The sequence below is a fragment of the Gossypium arboreum genome, chromosome 13 (assembly GCF_025698485.1).
Source record: "Gossypium arboreum isolate Shixiya-1 chromosome 13, ASM2569848v2, whole genome shotgun sequence".
NCBI lineage: Eukaryota > Viridiplantae > Streptophyta > Magnoliopsida > Malvales > Malvaceae > Gossypium > Gossypium arboreum.
The window spans coordinates 116,710,405-116,720,453 of record NC_069082.1 but is presented as its reverse complement, the minus strand read 5'-3'; the positions used below and the strand labels follow the sequence as shown (position 1 = coordinate 116,720,453).

The window sequence follows — 10,049 nt, the reverse complement described above, 5'->3', positions numbered from 1 at the left end:
ACACGAACCTTAACATGTAAAACATATAATACTTACGCAACGATGTTTACCACTGATATTCGAAGTCAAAATCTTATTTAACTTACTGGCATCGGTTCTGTCAAATCTTAGAGCTCGGAATACATTACTAGCGTAAGCCTGCGGGTCTTTAACCCGGATATTTTTCCAGCACGTAGCCTGCGGACCTCAAGTCCGGATATATTTCTAGCATATAGCCTGCGGATCTCATGTCCGGATATTTTTCCAGCATATAGCCTGCGGATCTCATGTCCGGATATTTTTCCAGCATCTCATGTCCGGATATTTTTCCAGCATATAGCCTGCGGACCTCATGTCCGGATATTTTCAATCTCATACACATTTGATCATAACACATGACAGTCACCTTATCACTTAATAGACGCATATTACATTCGAATATAAACTCGATACGCACATCATCATTCACATTTCAGCTTAATGATTATATCTCATATCACTCATTCTATTCATCATTTAATCTTAAATTCAAAGTGGCCATCAAACTATAAGTCATATACATGCATTATCTATTATACATCTTAATTCAAGTGCAAGCCAAAGATCACAATTTACCTACTATACTCTTATAGTGGCATCGTCAATTATATACTAAAGGAAACTACTGAAAACTTACCTCGGATATATTTGAACGGTTGCGAAATGGCTACTCGGTTACTTTCTCTTTTACCTTATTCGAAATTGCCCCCTATGTTCTTGAGCTTTAATTCAACAAATTTTAAACTAATCATTAATCGACTATTCAAATATTATTTTCAGAATATAATACATATATATTCGACTTTCACACATACAGATTATAGTAAGCTTATAAGAAATCAATAAACAATTCATTAGCAATTTTTTATCAATGTTTACAATATAATCACAATTTCACTATAAGCTGACTTCCTGCGCAACAGTAACTAAATTATTTATAACTAGAGATACGAAACTCCAAATCAATTTCCGTAAATTTTCCTTGAAAATAGACTCATTTATATTTTATCCATAAAATTTTCATAATTTTTAGTTTAGCCAATCAATACCAGATTTTTCCTAAAGTTTCTCTTGTTTCACTGTTTGACTAATCTGACCACTCTTCACTACGAAATAAATTTTTCATTGTACAGAATTCAAAACATGTCCTTGTTTATTTCATTTGAAACTAGACTCATTAAGGAGTCTAAGCATATAAATTTCATCATTTTACTATTTTTATACGTTTTATAGTGATTTTATAAAAACAGAATAGGGGATCTAGAAGTCATTTTGACTCAGTCCCACATTACTTAAATTATCTCATTATCAGCAATTCTTTTGCTTTTATAGTTTCTTTTATAAGAAACTAGACTCATCAAGCTTTAATCACATAATTTATTCAGCTTCTAACTCAACTCCCACAATTTATAGTGATTTTCCAAAATCACTTTACTGCTGCTGTCCCAAAGAGATTATTGCCAATTCACTCTTTCACACATTCTTTGTATGCATATTATTTAATTATTTATCACCCTAGATATTATTAGCTAAATAGATCAATTGTACATATATACCACCAAGACCGTACCTAATAATTTTACTTATACATAACATTATTCAAATTCTTCGAAATCATACTAACAAAAATATCATGTACTATGCCGAACCTTTAGGAAATCAAGCACCTAATTTATCCATTTCAAAACACCTAATCGGCATTTGTTCAAGACATTAAGCAAAGTCTATGTTCGGCTATTACACATATGAGTATTAGAAATTATAGTTTTTAACAAGATCAACTTCTTTCATCAACAATTTCTTCATCAAAACTTAAAGATAAAAATCAAATTCCTTCCTTATCTACCATAACCGAATGTTCAATTCAACCATCCAAATTCAAAGTTTTGGCATGGGCTAAGTAAGTAGCATGATGAGTAACCTAAAACAAACTAGAATTTCAAAAATCTAACTTGATTTACTAACCTTCCTTAGGTTTCAAATGGCCGAATGTTTGCTCCCCTTTTTCTCCCTTTTGGTTCGGCTAAGAAGAACAAAGTTAAGACTTTGCTTTCTTCACCATTCTTTCTATTATTATTTTCATTTTATTCATCTATATTATAAAATATAAAGCCATTAACTAATAATTAATACATATTTTTATATATCACTTCATCATGGCCGGCCACTACTTGTCAAAAATGGATATTTGACATGCAAACCCATCCTTTTTCTAACATGCATTATTGCACCACTTTGAGATTAACCTATCATCTTTCACATTTATTTCACATGAGTCCTATTTAATATATTTCACATACAAATGATAGAATTAAAGCATGAAACTTTCACACATGCCTTTTCACATACAATAAGCACAAAATTTAATGGTTAATATTTTTTTACGACTCGATTTTGTGGTCTCGAAACCACTTTCCGAATAAGGTCAAATTAGGGCTGTCACAATTGCGGCGCTGATGTCCTCAGGAAACCCGAGGGTTTCCTAAGTCTGCTGGCTGATTGGGCCTTTCGGGTTAGGCTGCTGTTTGGGCAGGATTAAAATGTGGGCTTCTGGTGTAGTTGGGTCTAGGGTCTGCTGAGTACGGGTTTGATTAGTAGGCTATGGTAAATGGGTGTAATTGGGCTCCGGGTGTTGGTTTAAATTTTGGGCCTGGACTGTTTAAAATATGGACATTTTATTTATTGATTTTATTTTTATGGCCCGGGCAAAATATGGGTTCTACAGCTGCCCCTCTTTGCTCATTGCTGTGTAACAGGAATAGAGCAAAGACCTAATTTTGCCCGGGCTCGCCGATTCTTGAGTTCTTCCTTTATCTTTTTCTTGACGGCTTCAATGTGCTTCATTGGAACTCAGAAAGTCAAGATCTGCTTTCTTCAATCTGCTCCTTGCAAACTCAAGGACGTCATGCTGAAATCTTCAATCTGCTCTCCGTTAAACACAGAGAGTCTCCAAATTTGCTTCTTCGATTTGTTCTCTGACAATACAGAGATGCCAAATCATCTTAGATTTGCTTCATCGTAAACACGTGAAAACCAAATCAGCTATGTCTTCGATTTGCTCCTTGTAAGCACAAGGATGCTAAATCATCTTGGATCTGCTTCAGTAAAAACATCTGAAGGTGAGATCTGCTATGTATCTACTCCTCATTGAAGTGGAGATGCCAGACTTCGATTTGCTCTTTGACAATACAGAGATGCCAAATCAACTTAGATTTACTTCATCGTAAACACGTGAAAGCCAAATCAGCTATATCTTTGATCTGCTCCCTGTTGAATACAGAAGGATAAGATCTGTCATCTTGGATCTACTCCCCGTCCATTACAGAGAGATAAGATCCGTCATCTTGGATCTGCCCTGATGAAGGTCAGATCTGCTACGTCTTCGATCTGCTCCCTGTCGAATACAGAAAGATAAGATCTGTCATCTTGGATCTACTCCCCGTCCATTATAGAGAGATAAGATCCGCCATCTTCGATCTACCCTGATGAAGGTCAGATCAGCTATATCTTTGATCTGCTCCCTGTTGAATACAGAAGGATAAGATCTGTCATCTTGGATCTACTCCCCATCCATTACAGAGAGATAAGATCCGCCATCTTGGATCTGCCCTGATGAAGGTCAGATCTGCTACGTCTTCGATCTGCTCCCTGTCGAATACAGAAAGATAAGATCTGTCATCTTGGATCTACTCCCCGTCCATTACAGAAAGATAAGATCCGTCATCTTGGATCTACCCTGATGAAGGTCAGATCTGCTATGTCTTCGATCTGCTCCCTGTCGAATACAGAAAGACAAGATCTATCATCTTGGATCTACTCCCCATCCATTATAGAGAGATAAGATCCGCCATCTTGGATCTGCCCCGATGAAGGTCAGATCTGCTATGTCTTTGATCTGCTCCCCGTTGAATACAGAGAGATAAGATCTGTCATCTTGGATCTACTCCCCGTCCATTACAGAGAGGTAAGATCCGTCATCTTGGATCTGCCCTGATGAAGGTCAGATCTGCTACGTCTTCGATTTGCTCCCTGTCGAATACAGAAAGATAAGATCTGTCATCTTGGATCTACTCCCGTCCATTACAGAGAGATAAGATCCGCCATCTTGGATCTGCCCTGATGAAGGTTAGATCTGCTACGTTTTCGATCTGCTCCCTGTCGAATACAGAAAGACAAGATCTGTCATCTTGGATCTACTCCCCATCCATTATAGAGAGATAAGATCCGCCATCTTGGATCTTCCCTGATGAAGGTCAGATCTGCTACGTCTTCAATCTGCTCCCTGTCGAATACAGAAAGACAAGATCTGTCATCTTGGATCTACTCCCTATCCATTATAGAGAGATAAGATCCGCCATCTTAGATCTGCCCCGATGAAGGTCAGATCTGCTATGTCTTTGATCTGCTCCCCGTCGAATACAGAGAGATAAGATCTGTCATCTTGGATCTGCCCCGATGAAGGTTAGATCTGCTATGTTCTTGATCTACATCGTCCCTTAAAGGACATAACCTGTAGAATGTATATGCGCTCATGCCTGATAATTAGGATGCTATGATCAAAATAAGTCAAATGCTACTAATTAGAAATATTTATGATGCAAAATGTTATGAAAAATGACTCTTATTTCAGACGTCATCACTCATTCCCTCGTCGAAGTTTTACTTCTCTCAAAGTGTCATCCATACTCAGCCTGTAGGCTTAAATCAACTTGGTCCTATTGTACCATTCTCTGAATGTTATGACCCGTTGGAGATGCTTATGAAATGGTCTTCTCTTAGGATTGAATAATTTGAATTATTCAATCATCATTTAGACTGAAAAAAAAAATTCAGTTTCCTTGAGTACCTCCGATCCTCACATATGGGAATTCCTTAAACAATTATCCTGTTTCAGTTTCTTGTATTATCTAGAGATCTCCAGAGTAATATGCAAAACTTCGTTTGTAAAGATATTTAGTTCATCAATCATTATTTTAATCATGCTTTATGAATAATGGGAGACAAATAACTTAATCCTGAGGATAATTAGATTTGAACGAATTATCGAAAGAAATACAGAAGATATTAATCTAGGGACATATCCTTAAGAAGAAAGAGAATCCAAGGATAGTAAACAGGACAAAAATCAGATGCCTTAGATATCGCCGCTTGGGCTTCTATATACAAACTCTATGAAGACCATTTTGAGTTTAACATTTGTTTAGAAGACTCGGAGTACTTTGTTGATGCCCCGGTATGTAACACATTTTACTTCTTATCAAATCAGGTATAACAAGGTCACTGCACACATTTCAAAATTTGAGCTGCCCTTTCAAGTTTTCAACTCAAAACCCCTTTGGTCTCAAGGTGCCTTTTGCGGGTTTTCACCTTCGCCTCTCCATTTTTCATTTTTCATTTTTCTTTCTTTCTTTCTTTCTTTTTTTTTTGGATAAAATATAAGTCTCAAAGCACCCTTTGTAGGTTTTCACTTTGGCTTCCCTTCACTTTCATACAAAATACTCCTTCACTTTTATACCACTGGAGGAAGCCTTCTTCACAACATATGGTGTCCATTTTCCTTTGAAGTCCTTTGCATGGGAAGAATCTCTTATAGCACAAGTTCCCTCTTATGAAATTTTTTTGCCCCAGCAAAAGTCTTAGCTGTCATTTGTCAAGCATATAGAACGTATGGTAGCTAAAATCCCTAAAAGCTCTATACAAAAAGGATAATTCACTGATTCTTTGTACATGAGAATGGAGCTGCTGACATTATTCTTCATCCTGGAAAACTGAGGTACAGAAATCGCTCATGAAGTAGTCACTCCATCATGGCTCGATGGTGTCTCTGAAACATCTTCAAACTTCATAAATTGCCCCAACTGTGACGCTGCCAAATGAGCGTAGGAAATAAGGGGCCACAACGGATATGGCTATGGTGTTCCTTTAATAGAGCATGTACTAGTTCCTGTGAATCATTAGTCGAACACCCAATCTGATCTAAGAGAACATGGTAAAGAGTATGCCTCGTGCTTCCAATCATTCCAGCATTGGCATAAATATAGAAATCATTGACCTTAGGATGATAGATTTTATAGTCAACGATGGTATTATGTAGTACATCATCGGAAGATCTCTGCTAGAAAAACTTGGTGTGATAGTTTTTCCTGTACCACAATAGCCACAAACTAAGGGCTCCAATTCTCGTCAAGAAACTGGCACGCCTCAATAACTTGATCAAGTCATTTGTACATCATTTGACTGAACTGAGACTCGCTATCTTTATCCTTGGAAATAATGATCTGATGAGGCTTTCTCTTCCCAGAACTTGTATAGAAGTCTAAGAGAGCTTCTTTCATGTTACCTCATCCACTGGTTTGAAAAGAGAATCTATCATTTCAAGCTTTGGAAACTGTGTACGGACCGATGTCCTATAGCAAGAAATTAAAAGTCCACACTGCGATTGATGGAATATCAAACTGCTCAAGAGAGCCATAAGACACATCCATACCAAGGATGATAGTTGGAACCTTTGAAACAACTGGAATTGAAGGCGTTTGCTCCAGCATAGAGAGTAAGTAGTAGTTTCTTATGCCAATCTTTACCAGTCTCGGTCATCTTCTGTAATTTATTTTTTCTTTTTCTTTTTTCTTTTGGCAACCTTTATTGTACTGTGATAGGGTGCCTAATCTTTGAACGGACTGCAAATCTTTGGTATTGTGCAGTTGAAAATGATCTTTTCTGGACCTTTTTTTTCTTGTTTGTTTTTCATTTGTTTTTTCTTTGTTTTCTTTTCTTCTTCTTCTTCTTTTTTTGTTTTTGTTTTTGTTTTTTTTTTGAATCGATGACTATTAACTTTGAAATATTGGCATATAAAGCTACTCTCTCTCTCTTAATGGATCAGTCAACAACCACAAAGATGATCCATTGTCAGTTTGAAACTTTTGAGGATCACAGGCCCATAACATACATGCCCCATAAATCTTGACTCCTTTAAATTTGGCATTCATTGTACAATTGATGTGATCCCTTTCCATGGTGGACCAACAGTGCCCCAAAATCTCATGTTTATCCTAGCAAATGCAAATCCTCCTGCGTGCTCCTTTGGACCCCATTTTGAATTCTCATAATAGTCTCAACAAGGTCTTGTTTTCAATTTCGCAATCTTTCCTTCCTCTAAGGCTATATTCTACCACCTCTTCATGAGGTAAAATTTGCTGCACTTTTTGCTTTATCATTTCCAACAAATCAGTAGATAGGTTACAATTTCTGTCATCTTCAAAGTACTGAGATTCCTCTAAACACATGTCGCGCTCAAAAGGAACTCTGAATCTGTAGTATCGTTGCCCCAGTTATTGATATCTAGGGATCTATGATAGGCACAAAAAAATGTACAAGAATAAAGGAATTCAAAAATGATTATTCACATGTTATGAATGACGAAATCAGATGGAAATTAGAAAATCAAAGGATAAAGAATGAGAATAATTGCTCAAAGATATGTTTTATTAAAGCAATGATATCCGAACATGAGCCTATTTCACAAATGAAACCTTACTGTTTCTAGGCTTTAAAACAATAGGTGTGTTCTAAACATTACTCTAGATTAATCTTTAAATACAAGGATCACTTTCACAATCTCGTTGTTCAAAACATCCCCAATTGTGCAAGGGCTCAACAATTTTTATTTCTTGGTTCCTTCTTCAGATACGTCATTCAGATTCCCTAACATCAAGTCCTGCTCAAAAGCCCTGAACCTTAGCGTATTCTTGGATCCCATGCCCCTTTCCATCATGGAATTCACCTCCCTATCTAAATGATTAGGTAATAAATTCTCTGCCCCAGAGGGATGATCAAAGCTTACAACACCTATTTTGATGAATTTTTCGATCATCTTTTTAAAGGCAATGCAATTCTCAATTGAGTGTCCTGTGCATCCCGCATGATATTCGCATTGAGTGCTCGAATCTTACCATTTGGGGTATGGGGGCTGCAACGATTTTAATGAAAAGGGGCTAATACGTGTGCATCAAATAAACTTCGATATAGCTCCTTATACGACATCGGGATTGGCGTAAATGGAGGCTTTTCAGAACTCGATTTTAGACTGGTTTCTTGCTTTTAAGGAATCTGATGGCTAGTAGTTATTGGCTGGCTTATGATAATCGTTTTCATCTCATTTTCCTTTTTCTTCATTGCCTTCACAGTATTACCTTTGGAGTTCCACTCTCGCCTTTTAAAAACTTCGTGTTGTTTTGGAAGCTCCACACCGGCCTTCTTTATTTTCTCAATAGCAATAAGATTGGCTGGATTGCCCCATGGATTAGGACCTGAGCCTTCTGGGTAGTTTATTGGTGCTGACATACCAGCCTGATGTTGTTGGAGTCTGATAGTAACAGGTACCTCGTCTGGTTGAGTTTGGATATTTATCGGAGTAAAACTTGGGGAATAAACGATGTCCTCAATATCATCCTCAGTGTTGACCACTGGGCTTTTCCTTTTCTCAAGTCCTTCGGCTAGTAATTGTCCCAGCTGGCCAATCACATTTCTTTGGAATTCATGCATATCTAATTGAATCTTGGTCAATTGCTCTTGCATCTATATTTGCCTTTTCTCCAATCTCTCTAACTTTTGTTCCATAATCCCGGTTATTTCTCTGAAATAATTTTTTGCCTAATTAGGGTCTTTTTATAATTTTGAATGCAAATGATGCAATGAAATGCTATAAAATGCAAATGCATGAATGCAAAAGGATATCGATTCTGATTTAGTTTCATTTTAGAAAACGTTATTTAAGGAACAAAAATCTTTTCATAAAATGAATTACAAATACGCTTTCGCCCGTAGGCCCAGAGTCTTAACCCTATCTAAAACTAAATCTCAACCTTTAGCTCACATTTTATACTTAATACATCGGCTTGCATTTCCAGTTCTTGTAGATGATCAACAACCTCTCGAATTTGAACTATGGCTTCTATAGTCATGGACACCACCTCCAATGCCTGTGAAATTGTTCTGATTATCTTGAAAGAAAGATTGACAGACACGTAGGCATTCCTGCTTCACAACATGCTGCCTTCAAATGATATCCAACATCCTCAATACTTGTTGAGAATTTTCACACAGAACATTTTGCATTGCTTACATGGGTATCTTCTCAGCATAGCTAATCTCCGCTTTAGAGGTCTTTGAATGATATGGTCTTCTTTACTCTCCTTCTTTTATGTCCATTTGAGCTGTCCAAGCCATCAAAACTTGCATCTCTATTGTTTTGTCATAGTAAACTCCAGCTTGTTGTTTGGTAGCGGTCCTATAGTAAATAACCTTTTTACCATCATAGGCAAAATTCTTTCCATCCAATTTGCAGGTCTTATGCATTCTGTCAATCACCTTTCCTCCAATACCTTACTATCCACGGGGCGACCATTTTCATATGAAAGGGAAATGCTATAATGGCAGAAGTGTCCATCAATACTTCCATGCTTCACTTTGAATTATCCATCTATCTTTCCGTCAAGCAAATACTGCAAGTCCTTAAAGTGAACAATCGCTTGGCTTTATTATCCCATTAATCTCATATTTCCTTTAACTCTTGGAAGTTATTTTGCATCACACTAATGAGAGTGTAGTACTATAATTCTGATGTGTATCCTTTGATGACACTATTTCCTTTTTCTATCTGGGTTTTCTCTGACCACGCACAGACGAAAGAGTTGTCCCCCACTTTATTAAGATATTCGTTCCCCATTATAAAACTTTCTAACTCAGAAATCGAACCTCGAATCGATACCTTTTAATGATGAATGATATGCAATGACAACAAAAATAAGAACAAGTCAGTGCCAAATATAATAAACAAATACTTTAAAAGGGTAGGTACTAAAAGTTATCACCCTACTACCTAAGGCAAGCACTTAAAGCTCACTACATGAAGTTCAGTTCTAAAGTAAAGGGTACCCAAACCAGCAGATTCCTTGATCCTCACCTATTATAGGCTCATATGGACCAAGTTTGGTTTAGGGGGATTCATTTCCCTACGACCATACGGAGATGAA

At 36.9% G+C, this 10,049-nt stretch overlaps 1 pseudogene; it reads right to left on the bottom strand.

Annotated features, from left to right (window-relative positions):
- Positions 1-5,804: 5,804 nt before the first annotated feature.
- LOC108462767 (protein argonaute 4A-like) lies at positions 5,805-9,742 on the bottom strand (annotated as a pseudogene).
- Between the last annotated feature and the right edge of the window lie 307 nt (positions 9,743-10,049).